Source organism: Oryctolagus cuniculus, chromosome 8, assembly GCF_051225735.1.
Source record: "Oryctolagus cuniculus isolate XC-2025 breed Fujian yellow rabbit chromosome 8, ASM5122573v1, whole genome shotgun sequence".
NCBI lineage: Eukaryota > Metazoa > Chordata > Mammalia > Lagomorpha > Leporidae > Oryctolagus > Oryctolagus cuniculus.
This window is the reverse complement of record NC_142874.1, coordinates 112,058,612-112,079,350: the sequence shown is the minus strand read 5'-3', so window position 1 is coordinate 112,079,350 and position 20,739 is coordinate 112,058,612. Positions and strand designations below refer to the sequence as shown.

Here is a 20,739-nt window from a genome sequence, read left to right as displayed (position 1 = left end):
TTTTCCATCCGCTGGTTGACTCCCAAAATGGCCACAATGGCTGGAGCTGAGCCAATCTGAAGCCAGGAGCTTCTTCCAGGTCTCCCACATGAGTGCAGGGGCCCAAGGACTTGGGCCATCTTCTACTGCTTTCCCAGGCCACAGCAGAGAGCTGGATCGGAAGAGGAGCAGCCGGGACTAGAACCAGTGCCTATATGGGATGCCAGCGCTTCAGGCCAAGGCTTTAACCTGCTGTACCACAGTGCCGGCCCCTTGTTTAATCTCATTAGCAAACAAATCAATCTTCACCAGGAAGGTTTTTCTTTAAGGACTAATTCTCAAAACATGTTAGTAAAATTAAAAGGTTCTTTGTGCTTTGATATCAAAGCAGAACCTAGTTATCAGCACTGAGATGCATAAGTGAGTTGGTCCTACATTTTGAAGAGCTATTAAAGAATGCCTTAAGCCTGTAGTGGAATTTGGAAGTTTCAAGTGCTCCCTGCTGTGAGACTAGGAGAGCTGGAAAGACGGTGGACCAGGGAAGACCCCATCCACTGAGTGAGGAAGCAGCCACGACAGGATAGGAGTGGGAGGAAAGAGAAGTTTGACAGTAAAAGTTTTAGGTGCTCCAATTGGAAGATGGGTTTTTGAATTGTTTAGCTATGTGGACTAAAGTTTAGCCAAGATTATAAGAAACTATTTCAAGAGTCACTCATTTTGAGCCTTACTCTTGCTGTCAAACACATATAAATAAATTTCCATTTGGGTCTCATATAAGCATGAAGGTTAATTTGTAAAACATTTTTTTTTATTTGACAGATAGAGTTAGATAGTGAGAGAGAGAGAGACAGAGAGAAAGGTCTTCCTCCCATTGGTTCACCCCCCAAATGGCCACTACGGCTGGCGCACTGCGCCAGTCCGAAGCCAGGAGCCAGGTGCTTCTTCCTGGTCTCCCGTGTGGATGCAGGCACCCAAGCACTTGGGCCATCCTCCACTGCCCTCCTGGGCCACAGCAGAGAGCTGGACTGGAAGAGGAGCAACCGGGACTAGAACCCGGCGCCCATATGCGATGCTGGTGCCACAGGTGGAGGATTAACCTAGTGAGCCACGGTGCCAGCCCTTGTAAAACACTTTTTTAAAAGATATATTTATTTATTTGAAAGGCAGAGTTACACAGAGAGAGAAGGAGAGGCAGAGAGAAAAAGAGAGGTCTTCCATCCTCTGGTTCACTCCCCAGTTGGCCGTAACGGCCGGAGCTGCGCCTGTCTGAAGCCAGGAGCTTCCTTCAGGTCTCCCACATGGGTTTAAGGGCCCAAGGACTTGGGCCATCCTCCAATGCCTTCCTAGGCCACAGCAGAGAGCCGGATCGGAAGTGGAGCAGCCAGGACTCAAACCAGCGCCCATATGGGATGCCAGCACTGCAGATGGAGGCTTCACCCTCTACGCCACAGCACTGGCCTCTAAAATCGTATATTTCTATGATCTTGGTAAGATCCCAAACTTCAACCACCCATACCGAGAAGCAAAGCAAGATAATTTTTTTTTTTTTTTTGACAGGTAGAGTGGACAGTGAGAGAGAGAGAGAGAGAGAAAGGTCTTCCTTTTGCCGTTGGTTCACCCTCCAATGGCCGCCGCGGCTGGCGTGCTGCGGCCGGCGCACCGCGCTGATCTGATGGCAGGAGCCAGGAGCCAGGTGCTTTTCCTGGTCTCCCATGGGGTGCAGGGCCCAAGCACCTGGGCCATCCTCCACTGCACTCCCTGGCCACAGCAGAGAGCTGGCCTGGAAGAGGGGCAACCGGGACAGGATCCGGTGCCCCAACCGGGACTAGAACCCGGTGTGCCGGCGCCGCTAGGCGGAGGATTAGCCTAGTGAGCCGCAGCGCCAGCCCAAGATAATTTTAATGACAAATGAAAATGTGAGAAAAACATTCTCATTTGGAAATTCAGTCTCACTTTCTATTATTCATAGTCCTCAAAAATACTCAGATGAGGCTAAAGAAAGAAAGTACAACACCTTTTTCACAAACTATTGTTTCCTTGTGTGAAGTGAAGATAGTGTTTGCTCATTAGTAGAACAGCACTCTGAGTCATCCTCGTTGTGAGAATTCTTGATGTGTCTGCTATCCAGATGGAGACCTAAGATAACAAGGCACCACGGTGGAGAAAATACTGGCTGTGTTCCAAGCAGGATACCCTGGTTTGGCTATATAGCACAGTTAGATCTGCAAGATCTATATAGCAAGTTAGATCAGACCATCATCAACACCTTGTTCTAGTTCTTTGCTACGTGTCCCCCCACAATGCAATGTCTGTGCATCCTGGTGACAGCACCACATGCCCCTTCTTGAAGTCATTCCCTTTGCTCCTCCCCATGTCGACTCCTCACTCCGGAGCTTACTCTCTCCAGTCCGGTCCTGCAGGGGCTTCTGCTCGGCCTCTTTCCAATCCTTGCTTCACAGTGAGGCGAGAGTCGTCTTTCCCAATGCAAATCTGATGGTGGTAATGCCCTGCTCACATCCCCTGGCTGTGTTCCACTGCCTTCAGAGCGAAGTGCAAATCCTTTCAAGTGCTTCCTGACCTGGCCACTGTCCATTCCGGCAGCCTCACCACTAAGCATTCACTCTCACCCTTTAGTTCACTCGCTCACACTCACCACACAATGTTGTGTGCTGTTTCCTCTGACAGAAACATCCTTCCCTTTTTTTTTTAAATGTCTGCCTTCTCTAATAGACTACAAGCTTCCTGAAAACCAGGGCCATGTTTGTGTTTTTATCTCTTCCATACCAAGCACAGGATCAGCTGCCTGTCACATCAGAGGTGTGCAACAGATGAGTGCAGGGATGACACACTGCTTGCCATACGTGAGCATTTCATGAATACAGCCATCTGCATCGACATCTGCATCCCTATCGATTCCCAGACACGGCTACGTGGCACACTCACATTAAGAAAACCTTTCCAGTGAGGAATTCCAAAAGAGACCAGGACATCGATTCTCTGCTTCACAAGGCCCTTATTTAGGAGAAGGGAGAATCAAATTAGGCCTCCTGAGCTTGCTTCTGGGGGCCGACCCGAGCACGCCACAGAGCATCTGTGCTGCCCCCGGGGCCTTGGTCTGCCCTCCATCCTTATTTCACTCACACCTGGCTGAAAGTTAGGAGAAAAGCTTGTTCTGCATCAGGGTCTATTCTCCAGTTCTAGTGAGCAGCTTACCTACAGCGACCCCACTTAGCCTCTGCATATACCCAATGACTCAGAGATCTGTAGTGATGATGGGAGAATTGTTAAAGGCGATCAAAAATTTATAGGGTGATAGATTTACTGGAAAATGCATATTTAAATAACGAGTAATTTTCACACATTTTTTCTCCTCCCTTTGCTAATATTAAGATATCTGTCCATAAGTGAAAACTTTAGGCCGGCGCCGCGGCTCACTAGGCTAATCCTCCACCTGCGGCGCCGGCACACCAGGTTCTAGTCCCGGTTGGGACACCAGATTCTGTCTCGGTTGCCCCTCTTCCAGGCCAGCTCTCTGCTGTGGCCAGGGAGTGCAGTGGAGGATGGCCCAAGTCCTTGGGCCCTGCACCCCCTGGGAGTCCAGGATAAGTACCTGGCTCCTGCCATTGGATCAGTGCGGTGCGCTGGCCATTGGAGGGTGAACCAACGGCAAAGGAAGACCTTTCTCTCTGTTTCTGTCTCTTTCTCTCACTGTCTATAACTACCTGTCAAATAAATTAAAAAAAAAAAAAAAGGAATTAAAGTGCTTCAGACTCCTTTAAACTACTTCCAAGAGAAAAACTGAGGACACACATCTCCCTAAACGCTACTTCAGAGCCAACTACAGTGACACACAAGGAGCAACAGGTGGATCATCACCAAGAATAAAAACTTTCTGCTGCCAAGTAAAATCTGCCACAACCTCACACAAAGGAAGTTTCCAGTTTTAAAATCAGGTCACTACATTTGGGGGTGGGGCTAAACACCAGTTTTGGTCCGGCAAGCATATTCTGTATATAGCGACTCCTCTGCTCATCTGAGCTGGAGGAATTTTTAAAAACAAACAAAACCCTCCAAGGCCAAGTCTTCCACCACTGCCCTATATCTTGTGTTCCATCCCAAAATGCTGATGAAAGAACTGGAGCTGAGCACCAAATTATTCCAACAAACCAAGCTCACAATCCAAAAAAATATTAAAAAAAAAGATTTATTTATTTATTTGAAATGTGGAGTTATGGAGAGGCAGAGGCAGAGAGAGGGAGAGAAGTCTTCCATGTGCTAGTTCATTCCCCACATGGCCACAATGGCTGGAGCTGAGCCAGTCAGAAGCCAGGAGCCAAGAGCTTATTCTAGGTTTCCCACTCGGGTGCAGGGGCCCAAGGACTGGGCCATCTTCTACTGCTTCCCCAGGCCATAGCAGAAAGCTGGATCAGAGGTGGAGCAGCCAGGACTAGAACCAGCTAGAACTGGCCGGGACTAGAGCCCACATGGGATGCCTGCTATGCCATACTAAAAAAGTTTTATAAAGATAAATGACTAAATCACAGCCCTGCAAATAAATGAATCAAAATAAGAACTCTGTTTGAGAAAAAGAGCCAAGAAGTAGGAGAGATGACAAAATTGTAAAAGTGGACCTTGGGTGTGTGTCACAGGCATTTCTTCTGAGATTCACTTCATATTAAGCTACCACAAAAAGCTAAATATGGACTTGCTTTAAGGCAACAATAAAACTGTTACAATTATTTATTAGATAAATATCCAGTTTTTACTACATGCCAGGCACTGTTCCAAGCCCTTTATCAATACTAACTCAGTGAATCAGCAACTCTTTCAGGTATTTTTATTTAAACTTTTTCTTTTCTTTCTATTTCTTTCCTTTCCTTTCTTTGTCTGTCTCTCTTTGGGGAGGGGCGGGAGGAGGAGAGAGACAGAATCTAAGAGGCATTCCATCAGTTGGTTCCCTCCCCAAATGCCTGCAACAGCTGGAGCTGGGACAGGCCAAAGCCAGGAACTCAGTCCAGGTCTCCCATGTGAGTAGCAGGGACCCAACACTTCAGCCAATCTCTACTATCTCCCACTGTGCACATTAGTATGTAACAAAATGGAATCTGGAGCTGGGGCCATGTATGGAACCCAGGCACTCTAATGCCAGTTGTAAGATCCTAACGAGCAGCTTAACCTGTGCTCAAATGCTCCCCCATTTACTTCTATTTTTTTTAATTTATTTATTATTTTTTTACAGGCAGAGTGGACAGTGAGAGAGAGACAGAGAGAAAGGTCTTCCTTTTTGCCGTTGGTTCACCCTCCAATGGCCGCTGCAGCTGGCGCACCGCGCTGATCCGAAGCCAGGAGCCAGGTGCTTCTCCTGGTCTCCCATGGGGTGCAGGGCCCAAGCACCTGGGCCATCCTCCACTGCCTTCCCGGGCCACAGCAGAGAGCTGGCGTGGAAGAGAGGCAACCGGGACAGAATCTAGCGCCCCGACCAGGACTAGAACCCGGTGTGCCAGCGCCGCAAGGTGGAGGATTAGCCTAGTGAGCCGCAGCGCCGGCCCCCATTTACTTCTGTATAGAATAAACTAAGGCTCAGAGAGGTTAGGTAACTTGCCCCAGACTACACAGCTGGTAAACAGTAAAGCTGGAATTGAACTCAAGCAGACTGGCTACTTGAGTCTGTGCTCTTTTTCACTATGTTGTGACACTGTCAATTTTTACCTCTCAGCCATTTATTTGGTGTGCATTTATTTTTGTTGCCACATCTTTCCATTTTTTTTTTCTCTTGACACTTGGAAAGCTTTATCCTCTTTAGCCAAGTTTAAGAACTTAGATCTTAGGGCTGGAATTGTGGCATAGTGGATTAATCCCTGCCTGAGACACCAGCATCCTATATGGGCACCTGTTCGAGTCACCCTGCTCCACTTCTGATCTAGTTCCCTGCTAATGTGCCTGGAAAAGCAGTGGAAGATGGCCCAAGTCCTCAGGCCCCTGCACCATGGGAGACCCAGATGAAGCTCCTAGCTCTTGGCTTCACCTGGCCCATGGTGGCCATTTGGGGAATGAACCAGTAACTGGATGACGTCTCTCTGTCTCGCCTTCTCTCTAACTCTGCCTTTCAAATAAATAAATAAATCTTCTCTTTAAAAAGGGCACTTAGATCTCATTTCCCATCTATTATTTTCACTCAGTTTAATATCTATATTCTATATGGAACAGATATATTCTATATGGAACAGATCTGTGCCTGTGATTCTTGTACAGACAGAGGTCTGTTATATAAAGTGATAGGTTTATTTATTTATTTACTTATTTTTAAGATTTATATTTATTTATTTTTAAGATTTATTTTTTATTTATTTGAAAGGCAGAATTACAGAGAGAGGAGGAGAGACAGAGAGATCTTCCACCTGCTGTTTCACTCCCCAAATGCCTACAACAGCCCAGACTGGTCCAGGCTGAAACCAGGAACCAGAAGCTTCTTCCAGGTCTCCCACATGGGTGCAGAGGCCAAGTACTTGGGTCATCTTCCACTGTTTTCCCAGGTGCATTAGCAAGGAGCTGGGTTGCAAGTGGAGCAGCCAGGACCCAGAGGGGATGCTGGCATCACAGGCTTAATCTGTTATACTACAACACCAGCCCTTTAAAATTTATTTTTATTTGAGAAACAGAGAGTTCCCATTCACTGGTTCACTCCCCAAACGCCCACAATAGTCCCAGGGCCATAAGCCATAAGCAGGAACTGGGACCTTGTGGGGAGCAACTGGGAGCAACTCGGACTAGACTAAGTTACTCGAATTAAGACTTATTCTATGCATCTGCTCTCCCACAATATGGCGCTGGGAGAGGAGGAAACAGCTTCTACGCAGCTGCCTCCAGTTCAACCAATAAACAGCAGGACCTGCTCCTGATTGGAGGAGAGCGGCGTACTCGGCGTGTGGGTAGCAGAGTTGGGATTGGTGGAAGAGGACTATAAAGGAGGAGAGAGACAACATGCACCAGGAACATCTAAGGGGAACATCTATCTGAAGGAACACCTGTGCAGCCCCCGAGAGAGCCGGCCGGCGGTGTGCCGCTCCCCCGCGGAAGTGGGGAAAGTGGCCAGGGGGAACCGCCCTTCCACGGAGGTGGAAGGGATGGTAGCCAACCCGGGAAGAACCAGCAGCAAACCCGGGAAGGGCCGAGCAGACAAAAGAACAGCGCAGGGTCCTGTGTCGTTCCTCCACGAAGACGGGGAGCGACAGGACCTCAATTCGTGTCGCCCATGTGAGTGGCAAGAACCAAATCCTTTAAGCCATCACTGCTGCCTCCCAGGGTCCACATTAGAGGGAAGCTGGAGACAGGAGTACAGCTGAGTATCAAACCCAGGCACTGCAATGTGGAATGTGGGTGTCTTAACCCACAGCTTAACCACAAACTCAAATGCGTGTTCTGAGTGACAGGTTTTTGTCTTTTAAGATTCATTTATTTGAAAAGCAGAGTGAAAGATATCTTCCATACTCTGTTTCACCACCCAACTGGCTGCAATAGCCAGGGCTGGGCCAGGCCAAAGCCAGGAGGCAGGAGCTTCTTCTGGGTCTTTCTGGTGAGTGGCAGCGGCCCAACTACTTGGGCCATATCTGCCTTCCCAGATGCATTAGCAGGGAGATGGACTCAAAACAGAGTAGCCAGGGTTCAGAACCACAACTCGATATGGTATACTGACATTGCAAGCCATGGCCTTAATGTCTGTGCCAAAACTCCAGCCCCCAAGTGAGTTTTTGGTGAAATAATTATTATTATGCAATTCTGGTGTTACTATATTCCAAGCAGTCTTATATTCCATCTGTCCTGTCCTCCACACAACTCCCAGATATAACTAATTCCAAATTTTAGAAAACTAAGGTTCTAATTGATTAAGTAAGTTATTTATGAAGGTATTAAGTAACTTGTTAGGTAACTTATATTGTACAGGCAGTAAATATGGAGCCTGCTTTTTTTCAAGCTCAAAGCCACCTTTCCAAAGATCCTATTCTTTTGTCCACAATATCAAGCAATTCTTTATCACTTTCCAAGATAGGTTTTTTCCTCACAAGGATTTTCAAAGGAAGAATTTGGAGGACAGAAGAAGCCACATGCTACCTTACAGATAAAAGTTTTTCTTTGTAAGATGCTAAGCCACATGCATCCCCAGTGATTAACCTTTTGCAATCAACAACTCATTGATGGGCACCCAACCAGAACAAAGACTACGCAAGAAAACCTAAATGGAAGTGCTAAAAACAAACTATAATGCAAACTATCTTCTCTAAGGTATTAATGATCATCAGTGTGTCTTACCTACTTCAGGTTATTTTTCAGAGAAAACATATTTGGACACTTTACAAACATTGTATGCCAGTCTTCCTTCAAATGCTTTCACTGCCTTCCCAAGACAATTATAATTTACAGATCCCAGATACTCTACAAAGCATTCAGCTGTCTCAGATAAAGCTTACAGTGCCTCATAGCTGCTTTCCTCAACTGTTTCTCATTACCAGAGAGTGATGGAAAAGCTTAGAAAAAATATGCCATGGGGCTAGAATTGTGGCACAGCAGGTTAAACCACTTACCATATGGGCATCCAGGGCAGACTGCTCTGCTTCAGATCCAGCTTCCTGCTGATAAGCCTGGGAAGGCAAGGAGTTTCTGCCTACTGGCTTCAGCCTGGCTCAGCCCTAGCTGTTGTGGACATCTGGGGAGTGAACCAGTGGATGGAAGATTCTCTCTCTTTCTCTCTCTCTCTCTCTCTCTCTTGTCTCTCCCTCTGTCACTCTGCCTCTCAAATAAATCTTAAAAAAAAAAAAAAAAAAAGACGCTGGCGCCGAAGCTCACTTGGCTAATCCTCCACCTGCAGTGCCAGCACCCCGGGTTCTAGTCCCAGTTGGGGTGCCGGATTCTGTCCCGGTTGCTTCTCTTCCAGTCCAGCTCTCTGCTGTGGCCCAGGAAGACAGTGGAGGATGCCCAGGTGCTTGGGCCCTGTGCCCATATGGGAGACCAGGAGGAAGCACCTGGATCCTGGCTTCTGATCGGCACAGTGCACTGGCCTTAGCACACCAGCCGTGGCGGCCATTTTGGGGGTGAACCAATGGAAGGAAGACCTTCTCTCTCTCTCTCTCTCTCTCTCTCTCACTGTCTAACTCTGCCTGTCAAAAAAAAAAAGAGAGAGAGAGAGAGAGAGAGAAAAAAAGCTCCATTCATTTTGCAAGCACTTCTTTAAAAGTCACTGTTTTATTTATATGAACTTTACTTGTTCCACTGGGAATTCATTAAAACATTCAAGAAAACAGGAAAGAAACCTATTTCAATGCAGGAGGTTCTGTTACACTGCCAAATGAACCCAGAGGCATTTGCTCACTAGGTCACTGCTCCTTAATTCTCAAATCTTCCTCAGCAAGAATCTATTTGTATTTGCCTCCCTCTCCCCCAACTTCTAGGCCCCGTGGTTAAAAAATGTTTAAAAGCTCAATAAAATCTAGTTTTTAACCTAAGGTCCAGCTTCACTTATTTATAGTTGCTAGACAAGAGAGTACAAGAGCTGCCTGTGCAGTTTTCTCTTCAAGCTATGGGTCAAGTCTGCACTGAGGGTAGAGAAAGAAATAAGATTTATGTTGAATTTGAGAATGAGGCAATGGACTGGATAAGACTGAGCATTATTAACTAAGATTGTTATAGCGAGGATGAGATGAGGTAACACGTGGACCATTTTTTCCCCTGCCAGTGGTGAGACGACCAGTGGTTAATTCAAGAGCAACAGAAAAACCTACCTCAACATTCAGCTACTCAAATAACTCCTTTCTTAACACTTCTCCAGGCTTCTCTTCACAAGCCCAAGATGTCCCGCTCAAGTGGTTAACTTGCATAAACTAAAGGCTGAATCAAAGACTGAAGCATTTTTTAAAAAGATTTATTTATTTACTTGAAAGAGTTAGAGAGTGAGAGTGAGAGTGAGAGAGAGAGAGAGAGAGAGAGAGAGAGAAAGTCTCCCATCCGATGGTTTGCTCTCCAAATGGCTGCAACCACCGGAACTGTGCCAATCCGAAGCCAGGAGCTTTTTCTAGGTCTCCCAAGTGGGTACAGGGTCCCAAGGACTTGGATCATCTTCCACTGCTTTCTCAGGCCACTGTAGAGAGCTGGATCAGAAGTGGAGTAGCTGGGACTCGAAATGGCACTCATATGGGATGCTAGCACTGCAGGTGGTGGCTTTACCCTCTATGCCACAGCAGTGGCCCCTGAAGCATTTTTATACACGTCACAACACACACACACACACACACACACACTCACACACTCCTACAATGTGGCTTCTCTCTCGAGCTCACTCCTACAGCCCAATGTCTACCTGCATGGATAGAACAAGGGTAGCAGCTCACCTTAAATTCAATACCAAAGAGAAAGTACATTTTGTCCCCCTCACCAAGGCCACCATTTGTCTTCATGTATTACTCCCTAAACATCAAGCATTATAGGGAGTTAACAGCTGAAGCTGCATTCAAGTTTTTAATGAGTGGAAAAATTAAACAAAAACAAAAGAGCCATCACAAGCTGCAAATTAAGAGAACAGCAAAACCCCTGCTGGTTTAAAATCCCATTTGACCTGCCAAGACACTAATTAATATAATAAAAAGCACAAAGATCCTGCTTAAAATTAAAGGAGCTGGCTGCCCACGCTTGCTGCCCACTCTCTGAGCTAGCATCTGCTTAGAATGTAACCAATTGTCCTCTTGGGAGGTTAAAGGAAGACAGGGAAACTTGTTTGGGCAAAGAGTCCAACATTTAACTATGCCCCTTTTGAAAACAGAATTCTTTCCCTGTTTTTAATGCCAAGCACATACAATGTCAAGTAAATTGGCCTTAATACAAAACATGACAGAACTGCAGCAAATGAATAAAAGTGCTACTATTCATGTTAGCAAAAACAATAGAAAAATATATATAGAATTCAATAGTCACGCAGTGTTTGAAAATTTTCTCCTTTCTTACTTGCACCTACTCCTAGAATAGGGCTTGTACATGTTGGGAACTCAAGAAGTGTAATGATGGGGCCGGCCCTATGGCACAGCAGATTAAAGCCCTGGCCTGCAGCACGGGCATCCCATATGAGTGCTAGTTAGAGTCCTAGTTGCTCCACTTCCAGTCCAGCTCTTTGCTATGGCCTGGGAAAGAAGCAGAGGACGGCCCAAGTGGTTGGGGCCCTGCACCCATGTGGGAGACCTGGAAGAAGCTCCTGGCTCCTGGCTCCTGGCTCTGGCCTGACCCAACCCTAGTCATTGTGGCCAGTTGGGGAGTGAACCACCAGATAGAAGAGCTCTGTCTCTCTGTCTCTACCTCTCTCTGTAACTCTGCCTTTCAAATAAATAGAATAAACCTTTTTTTTTTTTTAAAGTGTAATGACCCTGGTAATATACCCATTGTCATTCCGTAGGCATTATTTATGTTAGAACTGCAATAGTAGATCTTTTAGGTGAATTTTTATTTATCTTATTTTATTTGAGTGTCAGAAAGACAGAGACAGACACAGAGATCTTTGGTTTACTCCCCAAATGTCCACAACAGCCACAGCTGGGCCAGGTCCATGCTAGAAGCCCAGAACTCAGTTCAGGTTACCCATGTGGATGGCAGGGACTCAAATGCTTGACCTGCTGCCGCGCAGGGTGCACATTACCACGAAGTTGGCACTGGAAGCTGAGCCAGGACTCAAACTCAGGTAACAAATGTGGGATGCAGGTGTCCCAAGTAGCATCTTAACTGCTGCACCAAATGCCCAACCCTAAAAATATTCCTGACGCCTAAATTCAGAGGCCAAACATCTCAATTTACTTAATTCAATAATGATTTATTACACCCATCAATGTGCTGGACACAATATTTTGAAAAAAGCCTTGAGCAGTTTGCATTCTGGTCTACAAGAACTGATGCATACATATAGGAAGCCAAATAAAAATACAGAGAAATAAAAACTAAATGACTGATGACAGTAAACACTGACATTGCTACTACTGTTCTTTGATAAATAACAAAAGATGCCGTTTATAAAGCATCTTCTATGTGCCAGATACTAGAGTAGGTGGTTCACGTATATTATTTATTTTAGTTCTCACAATGTTGCTTCGAATCAGGCTTTAGCATCCCTCATTATACAGAAAACATGCTCAAAGCGGTAGCCAGGGCGATGCCATTAGCAGAGGACAGAATTAGAATCTGCTGTCTGACTTCAGAGATTATGTACACTCTTTCCAGAGGCCATCTCCTGCTTACAATCCTAGGCAAGCACATTCGTGCGTCTTCTCACAGCTACAGACATGTTTAGGAGAAGCAGCGTGGAGACTGAAATTTGTGAATGACTAGGACGTTTTGTTTTACAAGAGGAAAAGTGGTCTCACAATTTGAAATATGAATTTCTCAGGAAAATCTTCATTCTGTTTGTTGTACACGTGCAGAGAATAAAAGATTACTTTAGGAGTTTCTTCACAGCACCAGGCCTTTAAACACACATTTCTGTCTGGCTCCAACACTTCCCCTAGGTGATCCTGGGATATTTGTAAGTATTTTTAAATGAATAAAAGAAGGTGACAGTAAATATTTAAGTTGGTCATAAACTAATTCAGCTTATGCTGTTTAACTGAACATCTATTACATTCTAAGCATTAGTAAGGAATACAAAAGTGAATGTAAAACAAGTTACAACCTTACCTCCATCTCCTTTCACCAGAGAAAGGCCAGTTGTCACATGAGGTTAGAGAAATTTAAAAATACCCAACTTGGGGCCAGCACTGTGGCGCAGTAGGTTAATCCTCCCTCCGCCTGTGGCGCCAGCATCCTGTATGGGTGCCGGTTCTAGTCCCAGCTGCTCCTCTTTCAGTCCAGCTCTCTGCTGTGGCCTGGGAAAGCAGTGGAAGATGGCCCAAGTCCCTGACCCCCTGCACCCACCTGGGAGACCTGGAGGAGGATCCTGGCTCCTGGCTTCAAATCATCGCAGCTCCGGCCGTTGCAGCCACCTGGAAAGTGAACCAATGGATGCAAGATCTTTCTGTCTCTCCCTCTCACTGTCTGTGACTCTATCTCTCAAATAAATAAATAAAATCTTAAAAAAAAAAAACAACTTGATGGAGAGAGTTTGCCCTAGAGGTTAAGCCACTGGTTAGGATATATGCACCCCACATTGGATATCTGAGTTCAATCCCACCTCCAGCTCCTGATTCCCCTTCCTGCTAATGCAGACCCTAGGAGGCAGCAGAGATGGTCAAGAAGGTGGATTCCTGCCACCATGTGGGAGACCTGAATTGAGGTCCCAGCTCCTAGGATTGATACTCCCAGCCTTTGCCAACATCTGGGGAGTGAACCAGGGAATGGGAGTGTTCTCTCTCTATGAAATAAATGAAAAGTTTAAAATACACAACTTGAGTGGAAATAGGACTATTAAATCAATATGGAAACAAGTTTAAAATAAATCTTAAATTCACGTGTGAACTGATAATATTTTCCTACTGAGTGTTTGCAGATGCAACTGCTGATTTTTTTTTTTAAACAGGAGGTGAGCAGAGTCAAGGACCCAAGAGAAAGTTGACAGAATACAATTTGTAAACTCCCAGGTGTAAATAGTGTAACAAGCTTATGATAGCTAGTGCTGTAGCACAGCAAGTTAAGCAGCTGTTCGCAGTGCCAGAATCCCTTATGGGCACCATGGGAGGGTAGAGGAGGATGGCCCAGGTCCTTGGGCCCCCACACCCACATGGGAGACCCAGATGACGCTCCTGGCTTCAGCCTAGCCCAGCCCTAGCCGTTGCAGCCATTTGGGGGTGAACCAGTGGATGAAAGAACTCTCTCTTTCTCTCTTTAATGCTGCCTTTCAAATAAATAATTTTTAAAAATCTAAAAAAAATTATCTCCTCATAGCCAATCCTATTTTATTTGCACCTTCCCACATCTCCCTCTACCCACTAGATTATTTTGTAGCAAATCCTAGCTATTGAATTATTTCATCTGTATTCTACAAGATAAGGATTTTCTTCAAATGCTTAATCACCATACAATTATACACTTACAAATTAATAGTAATTCTTTTTTTTTTTTGACAGGCAGAGTTAGACAGTGAGAGAGAGAGAGAAAGGTCTTCCTTCCGTTGGTTCACCCTCTAAATGGCTGCTACAGCCGGCGCACTGCGCCAATCCAAAGCCAGGAGTCAGGTGCTTCCTCCTGGTCTCCCATGCAGGTGCAGGGCCCAAGCGCTTGGGCCATCCTCCACTGTCTTCCCGGGCCACAGCAGAGAGCTGGACTGGAAGAGGAGGAACTGGGACAGAATCTGGTGCCCCAACCGGGACTGGAACCCGGGGTGCCGGTGCCACAGGCAAAGAATTAGCCAAGTGAGCCGTGGCGCTGACCAACAGTAATTCTTAATACAAAGGTCCAATCTATGTTCATTACTCTGTCTCATAATTGTTTTTACTGTTTCTTGTTCAATTCAGAAACCAACTAGGAGCCATACATTGCATGGGTTTGTAGGTCTTTGAAGTTTCTTTACACTTACATAATTCTCTCTACAACTCTCCTTACGATTTGCTACTGAAGAAATGAGAAGTAGACAGGGTCAGACATGGAGCCAGGGGCCAGATTTTGTAGGAATTTGTAGGCCACTGTAAATGACCCTGGATTGTGACTGTAAATGGAAAACCATTAGGATGTTAAAATATTGTGATCTCAATTTTCTTTAGCCTCATTCTCATTTGGCTACTGTGTGAGAAAACGGAATACAGTAAGAGTGGAAACAACAATCACTGCCATGCACAGCACATAAGCACTGGCCTTAATCTTGTGTCCCTCAGTTACAATTCAGTTTGAAGATATTCCTATTCTCGGAATAATTAATAACTACATTGGAACTGCACATAAATAACTACATTTCCCACTAACCAGCCCTTTTGGGGACAAGAAACAACTTTATTTCCAGGATTCTAGATCATAAACATGAGTGTGCATACAGTAAATTAATCTCAGCATGACAGAAGCACTTGCTCTGAAGAGCTCCCTGCTGCGCAGAGACAAAGTGGACCCCGGCCAGACTCAGTATGAACTGAACTCCACTGTTACCAACAGCTTGCAACACAAGCTCACTGAGTCCGCTTGAGTTGGCAGCATTAAAAAAAAAAAAAAAAAGCTTCCCCTCATTATGTATCAGAGCCAAGTGCCCATCATGCTTTTCCCAGCTTCCCCTTGAAAATTAAGTATTTCTAACTCTATGTGTGCAAATAGGACTCAAGGATTTAGTAAAGCATACCTTTTGAAGAGAATTAAAATGGAAGTTTTTGGACTTGCACACTGACATGTAAGTGCCACTTAAGGCTTTTCTTAACTGGGGATAACTGTTTACAGATTGTCTTATTCTCCTGTTTCTTTCTTTCTTTCTTTTTAAGATTTATTTATTTATTTCAGAGGCAGAGTGACAAAGAGAGGGGGAGAGACAAAAAGAGATCTTTCACCCACTGGTTCACTCCCCAAATGGCCACAATGCCAGGGCTGGGCCAGGCTGAAGCCAGAATCCTGGAACTCCCAAGTGGGTGGCAAAGGTCCAACTCCTTGGGCCATCTTGCCCAGCTTTTCCAGGCACATTAGCAGGGAGCTGAGTCAGAAGTGGAGCAGCCACCACTCAAATCTGTGCTTGATATGGATGTCCGCGTTACACGCAGTAGCTCAATCCACTCTGCCACAATGCCAACCCCTCTCCTGTTTAACAAGATCGGATTCTGCAAAATCCTGTAGAAAGTACTTTTGCCACCAAGAATTATTTTTGAAAGTGATTTTTTGTTTACCCTCCCTTTGGCCTTTGTAGCAGTGTCACAATGATGAGTTAAATAATGTATTAGTTAAATAGACTTTCATGTGAGATCACTGGGATTCAAATCCCAACTCTGTTCTGTTCTTACTTTTGTTAACATAGGCAAATTCAGAAATCAGTTTTCCTACTCTAAAAAGTGAAGACAGTAATATATGCCATAGGCTTATAAAGAAACTTGAATAAGTTAAAATCTGTAATGGATTTGGAACATACCCTAGTATACAGCTAGTGATCTAAAATGATATAAAATACTACTTCCATAGTATTAAAATGTTGGTGCGGCTACGATTTTTTTTCTATTTAGTTCTGTTTGCAGTATCTTCACAAATTTGTGCAATCACCACCACTACCTACTTCTAGAACATTATCATTGCTATAAACACATTACACATTCATTACTGCTCACTCCCCATTCTTCTCTCCCCTTAAGCCGCTCACAATCTCAAAGCTACTTTTAGTTTCTATGGACTTGCCTGCTCTGAATGTTACCTATAAAAGGAAATGACAGAATATGTGGCATTTTGTGTCTGGCTTCTTTAAAGTTTTCAAGTTTCACCCATGTTGTAGCATGCCATGTGTCATTCATTTATTTTATCCATTCATTTATTTAAGGGCAAAGTGATAGAAATAGGGAGGAGGGGAAAAGGGAAAAGGGTGAGTGAGAGAAAGGGAGAAAAAGAGATGCCAGCTTCTGGTGCACCCTCCAAATGCCCACAACAGCTGGAGCGAGGCCAGGCCAACGCAGGAGCCTGGATCTCATCTGGGTCTCCCACTAGGTGGCTGAGACACAAGGACTCGGCCAAAACCTGCTGCCTCCCAGGGTGTGCATTAGCAACAAGCTGAACTGGAAGAAGGGATGGGACTCAAACCCGGGCACTCCAATATGGGATGCAGGCATGCCAAGCAGAAGCTTAACCACTGCGCCACAACTCCCCTCTGTTGTTCCTTTTTAAAGCTGAACAATATAGTGCTCTCCAACATGATGTCCAGCATCCTTTTCTTTCAGCCTGAAAGAATTCCTTTAGCATTTGTAGACCTGATAGCAATGAATATTTCCAGATTGTGTTCATCTGGGAAGGTACTAATTTCATCTTCATTGTTGAAGGACTGTTTTGCTAGACACAGAATTCGAGTCTTTTTCTTTCAGCAATTTGAATATGTCATGCCAGTGCCTTCTGGGTTCCAAGATTTATGTGAGAAACTGATTGTTAATCATACTGAGGACTCTCACATGTGATGACTTGTTACTCTCCTTCTTTGTTGAGATTCTATTTTTGACTTCTGACAGCTTGGTTATAATTTGTCTCAATGTCGATGTCCTAAAGACATTTCATATTTTTATCAGAAAATTCATGGAACTTGGACTGTTGCAGTGGCACAATGGGTAAAGCTGCCGTCTGCAATGCTGGCATCCCATATGAGCACCAATTTGAGTCCCAGCTGCTCCACTTTTGATCCAGTTCCCTGTTAATACACCTGGGAAAGCAGCAGAAAATGGCCCAAGTGCTTGGGCCCCTGCAACCCACATGGTAGATCCGGAAGAAGCTCCTGGCTCCTGGCTTTGGCCTAGTCTAGCCTGGACCTTTGTGGCCATTTGGGGAGTGAACCAGTGGATGGAGGAGCTCTCTGTCTCTCTCTCTAACTCTGCCTTTCAAATAAATAAATGTTTCTTTTTCTTTTTTTTTTTTTTTTTTTTTTTTTGACAGGCAGAGTGGACAGTGAGAGAGAGAGAGAGAGAAAGGTCTTCCTTTGCCGTTGTGCCGTTGGTTCACCCTCCAATGGCCGCCGTGGCCAGTGCACCGCGCCTATCCGAAGGCAGGAGCCAGGTGCTTCTCCTGGTCTCCCATGGGGTGCAGGGCCCAAGCATCTGGGCCATCCTCCACTGCACTCCCTGGCCACAGCAGAGAGCTGGCCTGGAAGAGGGGCAACCGGGACAGAATCTGGTGCCCCAGCCGGGACTAGAACCCGGTATGCCAGCGCCGCAAGGCGGAGGATTAACCTACTGAGCCGCAGCGCCGGCCATAAATGTTTTTTTAAAAAATTCATGGAACTTCTTGAATGTATTAACTTAAAAATCAAACTGAAAATAATTCAGCCATGTTTTTAAGATTTATTTATTTGAAAGGCAGAGTACACAGAGGCAAAGGCAGGGAAAGAGAGGTTTTCCATCCATTGGATCACTCCCCAGATGGCCACAACAGCTGGAGCTGCACTGATTTGAAGCTAGGAGCTAGGAGCTTCTTCTGGGTCTCCCATGTGGGTGGCAGGGGACCAAGAACTTGGGCCATCTTTTGCTTTCCCAGGCCATAGCAGAAAGCTGGATCAGAAGTGGAGCAGCTGGGACTTGAACCATTGACCATATGGGATGCCAGCATTGCAGGCCAGGGCTTTAACCATCTATGCCATAGCACTGTCTCCCGCCCCCAGCCATTACTAATTGAAATATTTTCTCCCTTTCCTATACTGTATATACAAATGCATAGTATACACAAAGGTACTTCATAAAGTTTGTGGAAAATGGAATTCAAAGGTAAGTTTACTTTGAGGCAAAAAACTGAAATCCATGATACACAGGGTCTTCAAAAAGTCCATGAAAAATCCATATTATGAAAAAAAAATGTCCAGACTTCAAAAACTTTTATTTTTATGCTAATTTTTTAATTTTTATGTTTTAATTACTTTATTTATTTGAAAGTCAGAGTTGCACACAGAGAGGAGAGGCTGAGAGAGAGAGAGAGGTCTTCCATCCGTTGGATCACTCCCCAGATGGCCACAATGGCTGGAGCTGTGCTGATCCGAAGCCAGGAGCTTCCTCCAGGTCTCCCTCGTGGGTGCAGGGGACTAAGGACTTGGGCCATCTTCTACTACTATCCCAGGCCATAGCAGAGAGTTGGATCGTAAGAGGAGCAGCCTAGACTAGAACCGGCACCCATATGGGATGCTGGCGCTTCAGGCCAGGGCTTTAACCCACTGCGCCACAGCGCCAGCCCCAGGTTTCAAAAACTTTTTGGTATTGGTACACATAATGATGTCCCATAGGTCTCTTGAGGCTCTGTTCAGTTTTCTTTTTTCTCTCAGCTCTTCAGAGTGGATCATCTCAAATGACCTATCTTCAGATTTGCTGATTCCTTTATTCCCTGCTCAAAGCTGCTGCTGAGCCAGACCAGTGAACTTTTTCATTTCAGCTGTTGTACTTTTCACCTCCAGAACTTCTACTTGTTTTTGTAATTTCTATCTCCATGGATTTTCTCTATTTGGTGAGACACTGATCTCATACTTTCCTTTCTTTTCGTTCTTTATAGCCGTGGTTTCTTTCTGTTATTTCTACATTTTAAAAATAAGTAATGTAAAGTCTACATCCAGTAATTTCAATATGTGAGCTTTTTTATTGGAAGTTGGTGCTTTCTATTCTGTATTTGTCATACATTTCTGTCTCTCTTTTTTTTTTTTTTTTTTTTTTGACAGAGTTAGACAGTGAGGGAGAGAGACAGAGAGAAAGGTCTTCCTTCCGCTGGTTCACTCCCCTAACGGCCACCACAGCCGGAGCTACACCGATCCGAACCCAGGAGCCAGGAGCTTCTTTTCTGGTCTCCCACCGGGGTACAGGTGCCCAAGCACTTGGGCCATCTTCCACTGCCTTCCCGGGCCACAGCAGAGAGCTGGACTGGAAGAGGAGCCACCGGGACTAGAACCCAGTGCCCACATGGGATGCCGGCGCCGCAGGCGGAGGGTTAACCTAGTGCACCACCACACCGGCCCCTCTGTCTCTTTATATGCTTCATGATTTTTTGCTGAAAATTGAACATGTCCAACAATTTAATGTGGCAACTCTTGAAATCAGATGTTCCACTTCACACGATGCTATTTGTGGCTTACCTGCACTAGTTGTGTACAAGCTGTATTATCTGTCAAATGTGGTCTTTTGAAATCTATGCTTGGTAAGCTTATTTGACAAGATTTTTCAACCAAGATTTAAAAAAAAAAAAATCTCAAACGTACAAGTCTCCAGCCTTGCAGGGGACTCTGAGAGCATACTGTGCATGCTTTCAGTGCTCTGCCTCTGCCAGGCATTTTATAACTCTGCCTGAGCCTTTTCTTTCTACCTATGCAGCGATTCAAGGTCAGTGAGAGGAGCTATCAGGGCCTTCTCAGGTATTTCCACTTCTAATGCATTCTGCACCATCATGCGCAGGGTCTGCTGATTCCTGGGAATGTATCAGACCTTTCACAAGTTCCCTTGAGAACACCTCACTTTAGCTTTTCTTTTTAAATTTTCTCCCAGCTTCTTGTTTGTCCCAACTGTTCCTATCAAATCAGGCAGATGTAACAATAAACAAGTACCCTGGGTAAAGCTGCTCACAATGAGTGGGCTCTGTCAAATCAAGGAAGGACAAACCTTGTAACTGGGTTGCCAAGAAACCGCCAAATAAGTCAAATGAAACTAATTCTCTGGAAATGAGGCCTTATGGGAGTTTCAGGTGCATTCTGTCCACCTCCAGAGAACACTAGGTTGCTGGTTTTCATGGTTACTGTGATAATAAGGTGATCAGTTTCCAGGCGGCAGCTGAGAAATTTAGCTAGTTAAAATTCCAAAAGGCTTCTTGTTATTTTTTTATGAAGGAGAGTATTTTTATGGAGGTCTTTACTTCACCATTTTTTTTTTTTTTTGACAGGCAGAGTGGACAGTGAGAGAGAGAGACAGAGAGAAAGGTCTTCCTTTGCCGTTGGTTCACCCTCCAATGGCCGCCGCGGCCGGCGCGCTGCGGCCGGCGCACCGCGCTGATCCGATGGCAGGAGCCAGGAGCCAGGTGCTTTTCCTGGTCTCCCATGGGGTGCAGGGCCCAAGCACCTGGGCCATCCTCCACTGCACTCCCTGGCCACAGCAGAGGGCTGACCTGGAAGAGGGGAAACCGGGACAGAAT

General features: G+C 45.3%; 1 long non-coding RNA gene across 8 annotated transcripts in view; it reads right to left on the bottom strand.

Moving 5' to 3' along the window:
* LOC103350765 (uncharacterized) overlaps window positions 1-20,739 on the bottom strand; it is a 75,225-nt gene that overhangs the window by 33,546 nt on the left and 20,940 nt on the right. For 4 of the 8 annotated variants that reach the window (XR_016212451.1, XR_016212453.1, XR_016212450.1 and 1 more), the window contains exon 3: window positions 12,916-12,983. The exons of the other annotated variants lie outside the window; for them this stretch is intronic. This is a non-coding gene — a long non-coding RNA (uncharacterized LOC103350765). The remainder of the gene's footprint in view (window positions 1-12,915; window positions 12,984-20,739) is intronic. 8 annotated transcript variants of the gene reach the window in all.